This window comes from Eschrichtius robustus, chromosome 11, assembly GCF_028021215.1.
Source record: "Eschrichtius robustus isolate mEscRob2 chromosome 11, mEscRob2.pri, whole genome shotgun sequence".
Taxonomy (NCBI): Eukaryota; Metazoa; Chordata; class Mammalia; order Artiodactyla; family Eschrichtiidae; genus Eschrichtius; species Eschrichtius robustus.
In genome coordinates, this window is record NC_090834.1 from 43257659 (window position 1) to 43274823 (window position 17165).

Here is a 17165-nt window from a genome sequence, read left to right on the forward strand (position 1 = left end):
GCTGACCTGTGCTCCTGGCAGCTGCAGCCAGGCCACGAACCCAGTTTCAGCTTTGAGGCTTCCTACTCCTGCAAACACACTCTGAGGCACGCTGCCTTCACCATTCCAGACCTCCCCTTTCTTACTTCACTGCTTCTATAATTTATTTCTCAAGACTGGCACAGCCCAGCACAACATGGCACATCTAATGCACAAGGTAGTGTTTCCTCCTTCATCCAGAGTGTGAGTTTGTATCCTCTTCACAGTGTCACAACAAGGTGTGTCTTCCACAAACCTATACCCTCATGTTCTCTTTGTTTTTTTCCCCATTCTTACAAAGCTAATGTCATATGGACTGAGTCAGAAGAATCATAAGGCCCATATTATTCATTCATTCATTCATTCATTTAATAAATATTGAGAGCCGATTATGCCCTAGGCTCCACACCAGGTGATGGGGATATAGTAGTGGGTAAACAAGCACAGTCCCTTCTCTCATGGAGGGAGACCATGACAGAAACAAACAAACAAATAAATACGTATTTATAAAATGTGATGAGAATAGTGAAAAATCAGGAGTGTCATGAAAGAGTGTCACAGATGGAGCAGTTAAGAAAAGCTTCCCTGAGAAAGTGACATTTAAGCTGAGGCCTGAGAGATAACGTAGTGGACATTCATTGGCTTTGGTCACCTTCCATCCACTTTCTCTTCTTTTGGTAACAACACCTGATGATTATCTTTGGGGGATTTCATCCGGGGAGTCCCATTCTTCTTGGGTTGGGGTTGTGATCAAGCTAGGTCATGTGACCAAGCCAGGTCAAGCTGGCTTTCATTCAGGGCTTGGAATCTTGTGTGGAGTGATGCGAGGACAGAAAAAAATTGGAGTGGGCAGAGTGTTCTGAGGGATGTGTAGAGCCAAACGAATGCCTCTGCAGGGCTGGCTGCACCAGACCCTGTGGGGCAAGATGAAGACTTTGGATTTTATCCTAAATGCAAAGGAAAGTTGTAAAGCTCTTTTGAGCATGGGGAGTATATTTTTAGTAGCAACCAATGTCACAAAGAAAAAACAATCCACCGAACAATCCAATCCAAGAAATGGTGTAAAGATCTTTGAATTGGTCATCTCAGTTTTGCTCTGAGCCAGCTCCAGGACCCTAGGAATTTGTAAGGCTCTTCTAATCTCACTTAGCCCCAGTGTCTTCATCTATAAAATGAGGTGGTAGATTAGCGGATCTAACTTCCCTTCCTTCTCTGATGTTCATGATCTATAGTCAAACCTTGTCAAATTGGACCAGGTGTCCATCATCAAGAAGTTTATAATAAAATAGAGAGATAAGGACGTCCCTGGTGGTCCAGTGGTAAAGAATCCACCTTCCAATGCAGGGGATGCGGGTTCCATCCCTGGTAGGGGAGCTGAGATGCCACGTGCCATGGGGAAACTGAGCCTGTGCGCCACAACTACTGAGCTCACATGCCTCAACGAGAGAGCCCACGTGCCACAAACTACAGAGCCCACGTGCTCTGGAGCCCGCGCGCCACAACTAGAGAGAAGCCCGCGCCTGCAATGAAGAGCCCGCGCACCGCAACAAAAGATCCCACGTGCTGCAACTAAGACCCGATGCAGCCAAAAAAATAAATAAATAAATAAATAAACAGAGAGATAAACACCCAACCTCTATAACACCTGCTGTGTTCCAAGGAGTTATAATGTTTAAAGTGGTTTTTAAGCTGATTTTGCCAGCTTATTGTCCTGTTGGCTGCAAAAGGATTTTAACCAGTTCTAGGCTCAGTAGCCATTCAGTGAAGAACTTTGAAAGAAGGAATGACTTAAAGTGTGATACTCTGCTAAGCAGAGACATATTAACTTCAATTGAACGCTTCATGACAGAAAACACTAGTGAGAGTATTGACTCTTGGCTGAATTTCACCGAGACCTTGCAACTGTCGAAACACCTGTGTGTGATGTGTCTATCAGTTATCCATCGCTGCCAACACTTAGTGGATTAAAGCAACCACCATTTTATTTCTCACAACTCTTGGGTTGCCTGGGTCATTTTGGCTAGTCGCGTCTAGGCTCACTCATGTGGCTACATTCAGCTGGTGGGTTGGCTGGGGGTTGCTACAGCTGGGATGGTGAGCCTCTCTCTGTCTGAGTCTTTCATTTTTAAGGAGGCTGGACCAGATTTCTTCAGTTTCTTCACAGCGTTTCAAGAAAGCAAGGAGCGAGGCACAAGTGCTCATCAAACATCCCTGCGTTTGCCATGTTTGTTGATGTCCCAGTGGCCAAAACACATCGTGTGGCCAAGCCCAGGGTTAATACGGGAGGGGGCTACATCATGGGCATGGATAGGCGGCGTGATACATTAGAGGTCCACAGTATGTGGACTTTCCCTCTTAGATATGCATTGCAAGATATGCAACTTTAACTTATAAATTATGGTACTTTCACAAAGACACAATGTACATGTTATTTCTAGTATAAGGAAGCATTTGGAGTCACCTTATTAAGGGACTGAACCCTACCTCAAATGGTTCTGTTTGCCTCACAAAATTATTCATTAATTTTTTGCAGTGGTCTTGGAAAGTTATGTACATATTTAGAGGGAAATGGCATTTACAATTATAATGAATTAAAACAATCTATATTGCAGAAACACTGCCCCAATTTGGAACTGAGGCTTGCTAATTTCATATTAGCGGCATCTATATCCTCCCAACCCCTCTGCCCTAGCATATGGGTGCCTGTCTCATCCACTAGACCTCAGACTCCTTTGAGGGTAAGAATCATACCTCACCAATGTTTGTTTCCCTCACTCTTCCAGCACCTACAACACTCAGTGGATGCTCCCTAAATGCTTGTTAAATAAATGAATCGATAGTTGCCTTTCATTAAACACCTATATGTTCCAGGGACTTCACTCACAGACTGGATCACCAATTCTCTCAATGTCATAGATAAGCATCATTCTCCACAGTTTACAACTGAGGGGACTGAGGTGCAGAAAGCCCAAGGCGGATGGGCTGGGATTCCAGCCCAGTCCTGTCTGATGCCACTTCATTGCACTCACTGCTGTTTTATGTGCAGAGCAGGAAGGAGACTGTTAAAAATGAAAAGACGGCCTCAAGGTGTTGAGAGAGGGGCAAGGAGAAAACAGGAAGAGTCTGTAGACCACAGGGGCCCTTAAACATTGACTGCCTTCGCAATAAAATAAACACTTGTTCATTAAGAGATTGGCCACCGAAACCCGGGGGGAAAACCTACAGGAGAGCCAGTTCTACAGCTCTTAAGACCAGCTCATAACTGGTCTTAAAACCTAAGACCAGTTAATTCTTCGGGGTGGGGAAGAAGAGGGACTGGAAAGGCCTTGCTCCCGGGGCTGGCTCTCTTGGGTAGGTGACAATACCCCACATACAAGGGTATTAAGGTGTCCCCAGATGAAAAGGTAGCCATTATTTTACTTTTTGCCTATAGTTTTTATTACCTACTAGATTAGTAATAATAGTAACAGTAGCTACCACTTAGATACAGTACAGGTGGGGGTGGAGGGGCTGAGCAAAGCGCTTTACACACAGTGCAGGATCTCAATTAATCCTCACAACAACTCTATGAAATAGATTTTATTACTCTTAATTTATAGATGAGGTAACTGCCCAGGGAGATGAGCTTTCCCGAGAGTTCCCAGCTTTTAAGTGGTAGATCTATGTAAAACCTAAGTCTGTTTGACTAAAGGCCCTGAATAACATTGAGCTGCGGGCCTTGTGCAACTTTGGTGCTAGTCTGAAGTGCGGAATTGTGAATCCTATTTATTCATGCAACGCTGCGCAAGTGTGTGTGTGTGTGTGTGTGTGTGTGTGTGTGTGTGTGTAATTTACAACAACAACAAAAAAAATCCAGGTGGGGATATCTGTCCTCTGGAGGTTTAGAAGCCTACATGGGTGGAGAGCGGCCAAAATCTCTACTCATTCATTCACTCTTTCGCTGCTTCAAGAAGTATTTGTTGCGCCCTTGGGTATTCAAGGCAGGGCGCTAACCTAGCCCTAGGAGAGAGAATGACGAACACGAGAGACGTGGTGTTTGTTCCCCAGCCCTATTTTACTTTCTCGTGGGCGAGGCATTCAGATTCAGAGAAGCAGGAAATGTATCGACCCAGGTGGGGCACGGAGGAAGGGCGCCGAGCGGCTGGCTGGTCAGGGCAGGCTCCCCGGAGGCAGCGGCGGGGCCGGGGCCGCCACAAGGGAGGGTCTCCGGCAGAGCGGAACCGGGCTGGGAGCGAGCCTTGGGGCGGGGGCGGCCGGCGAGTTAGGGTTAGGGCGAGAGGATTCGCCTTCCCGGCGGCAGAGGGCGCCTGGCGCCGCGGTCCGGCGAGCCGGAGCCGCCCGCGCGGACGCCGAGAGAAGAGGCGAGGCGGGGAGCTCGAGCGGTGGCCACTGCCACGTCTTCCCGGCAGTGGCGGCGGCGGCGCGGGAGGAGGTGAGCGGCGGCGGCGCGGGCGGGCAGGTGGGCAGGGAGCGGCGCGGGCGGGCACTGGGCACCGGGCGGGGGTGCCGGCGCCGGGACAGCGCGGTTCCCGCCACGCCGGCTCCTCCTCTGCGCCGGGCGGACAGCCGAGGCCCGGGCGCCGAGCGAGTCCCGAGCGCAACTCGTGCCGGCGGGGCGGGCCGGGGCCGAGGGGACGCGAGCCCGCCCGCCATTCGCGGCGCGGGACGCGGGATCCCCGCCGCTGCGGGGCTGGCGCCGCGGCCGCGGCCGGGAAAAGTTGGGGCGGACAGAGCCCGCACGGGCCGGGCGGGAAGTGCGGGTGCGCGGCTGACTCCCGGGGCGCGGAGGGACGCGGGCAGAGGGGGGCCTGGGCCGGAGGCGGGAGACGCGGGTCCTCTGCGGGCGGAGAGAAAGGGGTGCGCTCAGGTTCTCGGGCTGGAGCGGGCAAGTGTCCGGCGGGGACCCCGCGAGTGAGGAGGGAGGGAGGCCCACGGGGGGCGGCCACTGGGGGGACCGGAGGCGAGTGGGTGGCGGGGTAGAGCGATGGGGAGTGGGCTTTGCCTCCTCGCGCCTCTGTTGGGGCAGACGCTGAAAGAGGGGTCGGGCTCAGAGTGGGGGACGCCTCTTGGCGTCTGAAGATCCGGTGGGGAGTTCCAGTAACTGGTGGAGGAGGGAGCGGAGCGGTGCTTCCTCTACGGCTTGGGTCAAATACCGTCCCTCCCGGTCTGCCAGATTCACCTCCCAGACTGCAGTGCTTTTGTCCTGGGGAAGTTGAGGAGGGACCCCTGAGTGGATGGGATATTTAGATGTTCCAAGGGGAGTAAGATTGGGCTGCATGAAATCATAACTGTTGCCAGGAGAAATCGCAACTCTGACCCTCCCCCAGCCACCCACCCACCCATCCCATTCCCTCTCCAGTACCGGCAACGTCTGGATTCCCTGGGCTGGGCTAGCAGATCCCCAAAGCCCTGCAGCGCATCTGCTCACAGGGTCCTGGGTATCCAGAAGGGGCATAAGACATGGCCTTTTATTCTCTGGGACTGAGGTTGGCTATTTCAGAAACAAGTGGTTCTGGAGATGCTGGATGCTTTATTAGAACAATCTGTGTGGTGCCCCTTGACAAAGGAGATGACTCATGTTAGCTTTTTTTTTTTTTTTTTTCTTTCCCCTCCAAATAAACTTCGTATTCAAGACACAAGTATGCCAGGTCATTTGCAACAGTGATAGAGCTGGAGATCTACATTGTAGGCCTTGAGCCCTTGTGCTAGTCCTAGATATATTAGCAAGGATTATGGCCTTGGATGAATCACGTCCTCTCTCTGGAACTCAGTTTTCTTATCTGCAAAATAGGATATAAATAAAGAGCTAGACAGTCTGATGGCGCAGGAGAAGGTGACTGAGGGAGACTGACATCTTTTTCCTTGTAAGTCGAGATCGGCCACGCAAAATCAAACTCAGCCTATTACAAAGAAATTAGGGTGGACTTAACACAGCTAAGAAGCAAGAAAGGCTGCATAAAGTAAAACAAAACCAAAAACTAATAATAATTGATATTAGATTTACAGTATGGATATTGTTCTCATGCAGGCAATTAGTGTACATGGCTGTCCAGCTGTCATTACCATAAAGCTGTTAACTGTGCTTAAAAATTTTACATATGTTTCATCTGTGGACCTGAATTTTATTCTTTTGTTTGAACCTTCAAGCCTGGAGTAGATGCTCAGTTGGATGGGTCTTGGCTCAGCCTTTCTCGAAGAACCTCCCCAGGATCTCTCATTGCCATAGTAGCATAGATTTCCTTCTGTCTGACTGATGCTGCCATCCTTGTACCAACACACTTCTGTCATCTTTTCCGTTCTAGCATGAGAAGTGGGGAGCTGATCCCTGTTGCATCTGGCATTTCTGAACTTCCCAGGTTTCTTTTCAAGTGAGTGAAATTAAGTGAGGCAAACAGTGCATTAGATGCAGCACATTAAAAATAGCTCAAGGTAATAATGTATCTGCCCCACCCCTATTCCCTAGACCTCCTGGGCGACCTCTCACTAGAACGTCTGTGTCACTTGCTGGCCATCTCGTTTTGGATGCTGAGGGTCATCACACAGCTGAAATGACATGGTTGGGTCAAACAGCACATTCATGATCAAGCCATGATGCTGGAGGGAGAGGAGGATTTTTTTTTTGTATTTTATCATAACTGAATGCTCCTGTCCTTCTGTTCTCTTCCATTAGTAGCCGTCAAAATCCATATTGGGTTTGACCGCATCATTTTCAGTAATCCTTTTCTGCCAGTTTCTTGGCAGCTGCAATTAGTGGTTATCTCTAAGTTTGAGGTAGTGGTAAAATTATATCCTCTCTAGCAGGTAATTAAGTTGAATCTTTAAAATATCTGCAGTTTATATGTGTGTGTGTGTGTATAAATTTTACTTTAGCTGAGGGCTATTAAATTAATAAAAATCATGTTGCTAATAATAGTTGTCATTTGAGCCCCTACCATTTATCAGGCACTGTGAGGTGAGGAAGCAAAGCTTAGACAGGGTACAACTCTAAGTGCTACCACTGGCTTTCACAAGTTATTGATGATCTTTGAAACCAAACAGTGTTTTACAATAGTGGAAAAGTAATTCTTAACTATCCTACAGGGCTGTGATATTGAATGAGATCTCGTATATGAAAAGCAATGTGTAAACTTGTAAAGTGCCCTCCAACCTAGGACAGTGTTTTACCCTAAGCACCTGGGTGTCCCCAGGTGCTTAGGGTAAAGCTTATGAGTCCATGAGTCTTAATGTCTGATGGGCCTGGTGTACATGCTGAGCGCATCGCTTGATCCCTCTGAGCCCGATTTCCCTGTATGTAAAATCAGGATGATAGTATCTGCCTTGCATTAAATGAGGTGCACTTGTGAGTTGCAGTGGGTGCTCAGTGACGCTTGGCATCCAGCCCTTTCTCTCCCCTCGCCCATGGGCACTTGGGATAATGGGATTAAGTCTTCCAGTAGGAATTGTCCTCAAGGGAGAAAGGCTTTTAAAGTACATTTTTGTACTTACAAATAATTGTTTTAGCTTTTGGCTGCCCACTCCATCCTCAACACACGCAGTGAATATTCTAGGACCTACCATCATCTAAAAGGAGGGAATTGCTGGGACTGGCACAGCATTGTGAATCAACTATACTTCAATAAAAATTAAAAAAAAAAAAAAAAAAAAAAAGGAAAGGAGGGACTTGAACCAAACCAGAAGCCAGAAGGGACACGTCTTCGGTAGGAGGCTGAAGATGGATGTAGCTAGTTTCCCTTTGCCCATTTTGTGCCCTTCTCTCCTCTTTTATTCGTTTTGTGGGACAGGGAAAAGATACTGAGTTTGGGGACTTCGAGCTGGTAGGAGGCATTGTTAGAGCTGTAGTATAAGATGGGAGGGCAGTGCAGATAAGGGCCGGGAAGGAGATGGAAGAGTTGGCTTTGCCAGTAAAATCTGGACAGTTTGGTGTGGGGGAAGTCTCTGTTAGATGTAGGATTTGACTAAATATGGGGCCAATTTCTATCAAGTGCTATAGGCTGTCTTGTGGGGCTTGGAAGTTTTTATGCTCCAGGCAGATTTTGACTGGTTGTGGTGGCATCATAAATGAGTTGCCATAGTAAATTGTATGCGGAAAAGGAAATTAATTTCCAGGAGGGTGTTTGTTGTGACTGATGCCAGAATTTCTCTGAGAATTTTATTAAGATTCAGTCAGTCTATAAAAGTACTTCTTAGTTCTCTGAAGGTATTAATTAAGAAATAGTTTAAAAAAAAAAAACCAGAAGGGTCTCCTTTGTGAGCTTTTGAAATGTAATCTTCCTAAATCTTTGGAAAAAATGAAGTCTTTAAAAAAAAAACAATCACAGAGCTGTCTATTTTAAAAGCAGTTCCTCCAAATTAATGTTTTCCTTCTCTTCCCATCCCTTCCCTCCTCTCACATTATTTTGATAATGAGTTAATTTTGGTGTCCTCCACATCTTGGTAGCCTAATGTTTATGACCCTTCATTTTTAGATCTCGGATGTGCCTTCTTTTCTCCTGTGTTGACTCGTATTCATTCGTTATGAGGAGGTAGCACAGCGAGGTGGTGAAGGGCAGAGGGTCTGCAGCCAGGTTGGGGACAGGGAGAGTCGTGGTCATTCTTGGAGAGCCGGGCTCTCCTCAGCTTGGATTAACCCCCATAGAAGCTCGGGAGGGTCATCCTTTTATTCCCGTTGCACAGATGAGGAAACCGCAACCTGTGCATCTTCATAGTTGGGGGCGGGCTGGCATGTGTCACAGTCCGAGCGGCAGCTGTGATCTCTGTGACGGCACAGCCTGGGCAGGCAGAAGTCACGCCCACCCTGCCAGGGTTGGTCTCCGTCCGGAGACTGGGGCTTGATGAAGGGCTGTGGTTTAGAAGGGTGGCTCCGTAGGCTGTGTGGAGTATGAAATGCGCTGACGAGGAACAAGGCCATCAGGGTGATGGGCATGAGAGAGGATGAGGGCTTGAACTCAAGACGTTAAGATGGTGGCAGGGGTGATGGAGCAGAGGGAATGGGTCAGCATAAATGATGCTCAGTCCTCTGGATTGGGGTTGAGAGAGGGGGGGAGTCAAATCCTCTTTTCTCTCCTCACCCCCTCCCTGTTGCCCTTCTCATCCTCACAGGCTGGGTAGTGGAGGTACTGTGTGTAGACTGCAAGCATCTCTGTAGAAACTAAAATTGCCTCCTTTGGTCTCTCATGGCAGCCAGAGAAAGGTGCCTGAGGAAAGCCCCAAAGCGCCTTCCCCTGTCTTTGCCCACCCACCCTGGCCGTAGTTTCTACCTTTCCTGGAGCATCTCAGGATGGAAGTCAGGTTCTCAGACCCCATTTAGAGAAGTGCTGGTTTGAACATTCAAACTTAGAGTGAAACTGTTGAAGGGGAAAAGCCCCCAAAGGAGGAAGTCTCCCTGGGGTGTAGTCGGCACCCCACAGTTCCCTGGTGGACCCAGTGGACCACAGTGGCTGTGGTCATCAGTTCTGGCTGTTCCCCAAGGGCTGATCTGCCTCTAGGCTGGGGTGACTTGTGGCCACCAGGCATGCAGGGGCTGGTCGGGAACGGGGAGTGGAGGTGGGCGAGCTCTCAGGGGTGGCCAGCCCAGCAAGGAGGGGAGAACACCCTCCCCTGAAGGGTGCAGCCTCGGTGGGGAGCCGAGCCATACTCGGGAGAACCGGAGTCAGAGCGAGGGGACGTGGTTGGTCCTGGTTGCCAGTGTCCGCATGTCCCCATCATAGGATGCACCACTGCCGCATCAGAAATATGCTGGTCCCATGCCCTCTCCCCTAGTCAGTGCCAGAGTCTGTAAGAAACTTGCCCAGGCTTCCGTTTTCCAGATTGCATAATACCCGTGCCCTTCAGATAGTTTGTTCTTGCTGGGCTCTGGCCAGTTGGTCGGGTTCTGGCTTTGCTTGGGCTGCGTCCTCATTGAGAGGAGGCTGAGAGTTACTTTATGGGTCTGCCTGCTTCCTGGCGTCCGCAGTCACGGCCATCTCTGCGGTGAGTCACCGCACAAGGACTCCGCTCCCCTACTGTTTGATGGTCACCCCTTTCCCTCCGAGATGTGACTTCTTTTCCTTGTCCTGTGGGTAGCCCCCAGCCGTGGACTGTTGAAGTGCCCAGTGAGCGTGGCGCACTAACAGGGTACCTATTTGATGGGAGGAGAGCATTCTGTGTGGGGATGTCAACTGTCGGACTACCTCCTGAACATCATGTCCTAAGCAAAGCCCCTCTGTTCTCCTTTTTGCTCCATGTTTAGCTGCGTGTGTGTGTGGGCTGCGTGTTTGTTTTAATTATTACTAGGAAGCCAGAAAAGGTATATATCAAATGTTTGAATCTACAGAAGTGTTACTATGGACAAGCAGAAAAAGTAACTATATGTTAATCCAGGGTACCACTGATTTCTCTCTCCTTATTCCACCTTGTTGCTGTTTTGTTGGCAGAACCCGCTGATTTGTATACTGGTTCAGTTTGGATTTTAGTGTTGAATGTGAAAAGAAGCTGGCCTGGTTGTTTGCTGAAGTGGAGGGACTCGAATGGGTGGGCTTCAGGCTGCCAGCCTTGGCTGTCCCTGCAGCCCCAGGAGCCTGGCACGCAGAGCCTTTGTCGGGAAGGTGGAGTTTGGCCAGGCTTTTTCTTTGGCTTCGCCTGGGAGCAGGTCTGCTGGTGACTGCAGGTGGCCGCCTCTCTGCTGCGGGAAAGGGGATTCTCTCTTCATCTGGTTTTTACATTCTTCTCATCCTATGGAGGTGAGAGGGAGGAGGGTCTCAGAAAAGTGCATCCTGGAGCCAGGCGGGTTCAGGGCAGGACAGGTTTGCAGCTTCCACAGAGCTTACCCCAAAGTTTTCCTTGCATCCCGCATTTCCCTTCTTCCCTGTTGATCCCGATCCAGTCTTGTCATCTGTGGCTTAGAGACTGCCCTTGAACTTTATCAGTCACTCTTGGGAAGACCCTGGAGTGTGGCACCAAAAACTTCTTCAAATTGCTGTGTTAGTTTCACACCAGAACACGAACCCTGTTTCGGTGGCGGTGGTGCTATTTTTAAATCAGTTCGATGGCTTTTTTCTAAATGATGTAGGTGAAACATGAATATATTATGCTTTTGCACCGCACCCTCCCATCCAAATAGTGGAGAAGTGAACAGCAGCAGATGTAGAGTCCTCCTTCCTCTGGCACCCTTCCCCCATGTGCCGCCTCCCTGCTGGGTCCTCAGCACTAACCAATTGTAATTTCCATCAGCCTATACAGACGCAAATACATACAGTTTTGTTTCTTTTGTAAGCATAAATCTGATTGCATCATATATATTGTTTCATTATTTTGTCTTTTCACGTGATGGATCTTGTAGATCTTTTCTTGCATGTAGTCCTTCTCTCTTTTAATTTGTCTACAAAATATTTTATAGTATAGATATATCATAATTTATGAGTCAGTCCCCCATTGATAGACATGTAAAGTGACTCATTAATTTTGCTATTATATCTTCATACATACATGCTGTTATGCACACATGCATGTGTTTCTCTAGGAGTGGAATCAGTATGCCACAGGTTCTACTCATTTAAACTGTTACAGCAAATCCCCACACTGTGCTCGCGAGGGCTGTACTGGTTTAAACTACCAATAGTGTATGAGGCTGCCCATTTTCCCACAGGCTGCCATTCTGCTAAGTGATAGAAATGGACAGTGTTTAGTAGGCATTTCATCCATCACTGGTATGGCTATGAGACTCATTTGGCTTCCGGATCTTAATTGGGGGGGGAGGTGTCTATCATAACCATGGAGGATGAGGGAGCTGAGCCCCCGAGGACCAAGGCTCTGCTCAGGGTGTCCTGCCGCCAGGGGTGGCAACATGGCCCTGGAAGCCAGCACTCCTGGTTTCACGTGCTCTGTGCTTTTCCCAGAGGCTGGGCACTGTAATAGAGCACTGTAACTTTGGTGTAACCTGCCAGAGTCTTTCTGCGAGCCTCTCCCCGAGGAAGCAAGTGCTTATGAGCAGCACGTTGATACCAGTTCTGTTCTACACAGCCAAGGCAGGGATTCCAGGCTGGTGAGCTGAACTGGGGGACCATATAAGGATCACATGATGGAAAATCAGACGCTCTTGCTTCTGAAATAGCCTCCATGCATGTAGTGAAGCGCGATTCTGCGTGTGGCGGGGCTTTCCTTCCAGCAGTGTGGTGATCTGTGCCCCACTTCCCTGGTTTGTTATGGGAATATTGTGATGGTTTGTCTCTGAGCAGGGTTCCTTAGGAGGTGTTCCAGGGGCCCGATCTGGTGGAGGACACATCTGGAGGCCCTCACCTGGGCCGTCCCTGCAGGCTGAGCAGCCCAGTGGGTTTTGGGAGGCTCTGACTTACTGAATGACAGTGTCCTTTACCTGCAGTTCAAAGAGGGCCAGGGAGAAGGAGTGATGGAGGGGCAGCCCGGGGTGGTGAAGAGACTCTAGGATCATTTCCAGCTCCCACTCCGTCGTTTATGGCTGTGTGACTTAAACACGGTTATCCTTTCTCCCTGGGCCTCGATTTCGCCACCTGTAAACCAGGAATAATATCAGTACCCACCTCACAGGGTTGTTCTGGGGATTCAGAGAGTAATGTTTGCAAAGCTCTGAGCATATTACCTAGTAAGTACTCAGCAGTTGTAAGCAACTACTACTCTTATTTGTGTTCTCCTGTCCTTAATAAGTGTTTTTAAATGCATGAGTGAGCGTTACATTTGCTAAATGTAAAAATGCGCATCCTCTAGTAACGAATGTCAAGGAGGGCAGAGGCAGACCCGGATCAGCTGGGGTTGTGGGAGGGTAGCCGGCGAAGGTGGCAGGTTGGGCAGGAGAGCACATTTGATGTCCTCTTCCGACACCAGTCCTGCTGTGAGACACCGAGGCCCCAGAGCAGAGGCCTTCCCTTTTCTTAAGTAGATTGGGTGCTGGGGATCCTTCGTGCAGCCCTCTCCCTTTTGTTTTTGAGGAGGCCGAGCCAGGCCCTGAGAGGTGAGGTGCAGCTACGGGCCTGGTCGTTCAGAGCAGAGGTGGGACCAGGTCTCCAAGCCCTGGGGGGCTGAGGCTCTTTACCCTGCTCTCCACGCAGGGTAAATGGGCCACGTGCTCCCCGTTTCAAGATGCAGGAAAAGAGAAGCACACAGTGTTGGGCGCTTTGCAGAGCCTGCTGTCCGCCGCTACTGAGTTTGCTGTGAGCTGAGGTCGCTCAAGTGCAGGGAAGGTAACAGAAGTGTAACCCACAGCGGGGCAGGGCTGGGGCTCACGCCTGGGTCTGCCTGGCTCACACTTTACCTTCTGCCTAGTCACAGCCCTAACAGTGCTGGCCCTGGGATGCTGTCTGTGCTTGTTCCATATCCCCGACCATGCGCGTGTGCATGTGCATGTACGATGGCAGGTTCGGTTGAAGTCCCTGATTTGTTTGCTGATGGTTTATCCAAACTGGAGAGATCTGCAGGTTGAGTGTGGGGAGGACTGTACTCAGGGCTCCAGAGCAGCCCAGGCCGCCCAGGTCCAGGTGGGCAAAAGGAAACCTCACTCCTGGGAGTGGAGCTTGGTGGAGGAGGAGCCTGGTGTCTGCAGGCCTGGGAGGACCAGAGCTGGCTGGCGAGGACACAGGCGGGGCCTGGGCAGACTGCAGGGCTTCCAGAGCGCCAGGTGCAGAGGCCCATGATGTGAGTCCAGTAGTGTGTGTGGAAGTGAACTACGAAAGCAAGATCAAGCGGCCTGTGGTGTGAGAGAGGTTTGAGAGTAGCGCGTGGTGCGTGCCAGAGGTGCTGCCCTAAGAGTGCATCAGTGGCACGGAGACGTCACCTTGGCTCCCGGGGTCTGAGAGGGCCTCGCAGAAGCGGCGCAGATTAAAACAAGCCTTGCTTGCTCCTTGGAGAGCAGGTCGACCTGGCTTGTGATCCACCCTCAGTTTGCAGATGCGGACACTGAGACCCGGTGAGCTCCCTGGTTCGGGGTCACGGCCCTGCCAAGGAGAGGCGAGCCTGGAGCCTGCCCTGCCTGCCCTGCACTCCACACGTGTGCTCACGGAGTGCTGCCTATAGCAGCTGTTTGCTTGGCACCTGGAGTTGCTCAGGGTTACTTCTCAAACGAGCAGGCTGGGTCCCAGTTCACTTCCGGTCCTGGCTCTGCTGTCTCTGGGCAGAGCTGGGACGTTAGCCCCTCAGTTTTGCCCTCTTGTAGGGTGGGTATAGCACCCCTGTCTCCCTTCTAGGCTTGTCTCTGTTCGCTCAAGAGCTGTTCAGCAAATACATTTTTTTATTCAGCTGGATGCTATTCTATGTGTCGGGCATTTTGCACCAAGCAAAGGATGTCAAAATCTTGTTCTCCTGGGGCTTATTTTCTCCTGAGGGGCAGCAGACAGTAGCTGGTTACCGTTCATGGTACGTGTCCTAGTTTCCTAGGGCGCTGTGACAGAGGACCGCAAACCGGAGGACTCAAACCTCAGGACCTTACTCCCTTGCGCCCTGGGTCTCTGAGGGAGGCCCCGTCGCCTGCTTGTGCCCCAGCCTCTGGTGGTGCCGGCGTGCTTGGTGCCCGGATCTTGTGGCTGCACGGCTCTGCTCTCTTGCCTCCCTCACCACACGGCCTCTTTCCCGTGTCTGTGGCCCCTCTTTTCTTATGAGGGCCCACCCCCCTCCAGTGTGTCCTCATCCTAACTGCGTACTTCTGGGAAGACCCTCTCTCCAAATGAGGTCACCTTCTGAGGTTCCAGGTGGACGTGGATTTAAGGGGACGCTGTCCGACCCAGAACGGTATGTGAGGTCGTAATGGCTGCTGAAAAGCCCGGGCAGTGCCTGGGGCAGGGGGTCGGTGAGGTGCTGAAAGGTGGTCCAGGCAGGCCTTGCTGAGCAGGTAGCGTTTGAGCTTCCACGTGGAGAAGGGGTGAGGGGAGGGGGAGCTGAGGTATGGAGGGGATGCGGTCCAGGCCGAGGGAACAGCAAGCACGGAGGCCTTGAGGTGGGCATGTGCGCCTGCCAGGCTGGTGTGGGGACAGTGGCGTGGAAGTCGTGTGTGTGTGTGCATGCACGTGCACGCGCGTGTGTGTTCGTGAGGCTTTGGCCTTTTGCCCCCGCGAGATGGGAGCCACTGTTGAGCCTGCGAGCACGCCGACAGCAGCGTTGGCGTGTGACGGCCATTGCGGCGCCTCGTCCGTGCGCCTAGATGTTTTGCAGTGATGGTTACTCGGCAGTTTTTTTTGAAACATCAGTGCTCTGTTGACCCTTGATCCACCGCCCTTTCCTGTCTGTTCTCTCTCCTTCTGGATGCCTTTCCGCCCACCCGCTTCCCCACACTGAAACCACAAGCATGAAGAAGAGAAAGTAGACAAGGCTGGGGGTGGCCAGGGCTGCTGGGAAGCCCGGCACGCGCGGCAGCCCTGGTGGGAGGTGCGCCTTCCCGCCAGCCCCGGGCCGTCTGGCGAACGCTGTGCCCACGGTGAAGGTGTTCCTCGCCCCGGCAGATTTAGAAACTGCTGAGGTCAGTGCGAGCTCAGTGCGCTCGGCTCCCCGCATCCTTCTGCGGATCAAGTCACTATTCCGTGAAAAAAGTTGAGTCAGCCGCCTCGGGCAGCGGCCTCACTTGGCCTGGAAAATACAGGGCAGGGAGGGACTTGCAGAAGCACCTGTGGAGAGGCCAGGAACCTGTCGGGCCCTCTCTGCCACCCACTTTGTCACTGGCCTGCAGAGTTTTACATTCTCATTCACATTTGCTATAAAAACACTCAGGCCCGCGATCCGAGTGCCGTCATTACAGAGAAGGAGGCACTCCAGGCGTGGCTGGCCCCATGGTCCGGGGCCCGTGCCAGTTTGGTTTGCGTGGTCCTGGGGGTGGGGGGGAATCATAACTTTGGATTCCCTGGCGTCAGAGCTGAAGGGAATCTCCTTATCTGGCTCACATTTAATTTCCTCCCTAGACCTCCAAAGGAAAGGGCCTGGCATGTTTGTGATTGGGGCTCCGGAGAAGCGGGCCACGGGTGCCTTGATTTCAGGCGCTCTTCCCGGCCTCCGCCTGCGAGGGTGGTGCCAGGAGCAGCCCGTCCAGGGAGGTGATCCGGGAGGCCCCTGGCGCCGCCGCCCCTCCGGGGAGCACCGCTTTAGAAGATAATTACGTGTAAGCGGAGATGGAAAGAGAATTCCCCAGCGCTGGGAGCAGCTGCTCCTCTGTAGGATTTCAGGAGCAGCCTTTGGGCACCAGTCACACTCGCTAACCCCTGCCTCCCAGCAAAACACACACCCACGCAAAATGAAAGCGAGGCCGACTGTGCCTGGCTAGAGACGGAGCGTTAGAGTGTGCTTTGTGGGACTGTAGTTCCTCTCCAGAGTCTTTTCTGAGGGTGCTGTCCCAGCACAGCAGAAGAGCTTCCTTGTTTGCCAGACGCTACAGGAAGCTTTGAATCAGGTAGCGTCCCCAGGAGTTTGTGGAGTCTGGCCTCGTTTCTGCATTAGAGGCAGAGAGGCCATGCCCAAGAGTGGGAGCCAGGCAGGGCCCCAAGGGTTCTCGTAGAAGAGGCTACTTGTCCTGTGTCCAGGTGGCCTTTGTCTCTGTGCTGATGGGTCTCAAGCACTTGGTAAAGAAGTGCTTGTACATAAGTACTGGATATGGGCCCTGATTTTTGTTTGTTTGTTTGTTTGGTTTTTGTTTTCGTTTTTTAAACTGGGCATCTGACAGTTAGCTCGGGACCCTGAGAGCTCAGTCTTCTGGCCCCGGAGCGAGACTGGTCTCATCCCTGCAGCCTTGGGGCATCTTTAACCTGGGGGTTGGATGAAATGGTTGTCATGCGTGTCTCCTTCCTTGTGCTCCTCGCAGCCCTTTGCACAGGTCCTGGGGTGATTGGCCTGCACCTACGGTGGGAGCTCCCTGAGGGCAGTGGGAGCCTGGCACATGCAGAGCTTCCAGGAGCTTCCCTGCGGCCCTTGTCCTGCTTGGCCAGACCCCCAGGGTCTTGCTTTCTGGGTGAGCGTTAAGGCAGAAGGAGGAACAGGTGGGGGGGGTTTGATGTGAACCCCCCTCCTGGCTCCGGGGGCAGGCGTCCCCAGCTGTTCAGCGTGAGCTCCTTGTTCCTGTCTCAAGTTTCATGCAACTTTTGATCCTTGCCCTAAACAAAGTGCCTTTATTTCTGGATGTTGTCATGAGAGTTGTTTTTGCAATTATCGGTAAGGCAGAAAAGAAT

General features: G+C 51.4%; 1 protein-coding gene across 1 annotated transcript in view; it reads left to right on the top strand.

The window, feature by feature from the left end:
* Positions 1-4333: 4333 nt before the first annotated feature.
* The window catches only part of SMCO4 (single-pass membrane protein with coiled-coil domains 4), a 70786-nt gene continuing 57954 nt past the window's right edge, over positions 4334-17165 (top strand). Inside the window, exon 1 of the mRNA XM_068555199.1 lies at positions 4334-4450. The gene's annotated coding sequence lies outside the window, so the exon portion shown is untranslated. The remainder of the gene's footprint in view (positions 4451-17165) is intronic.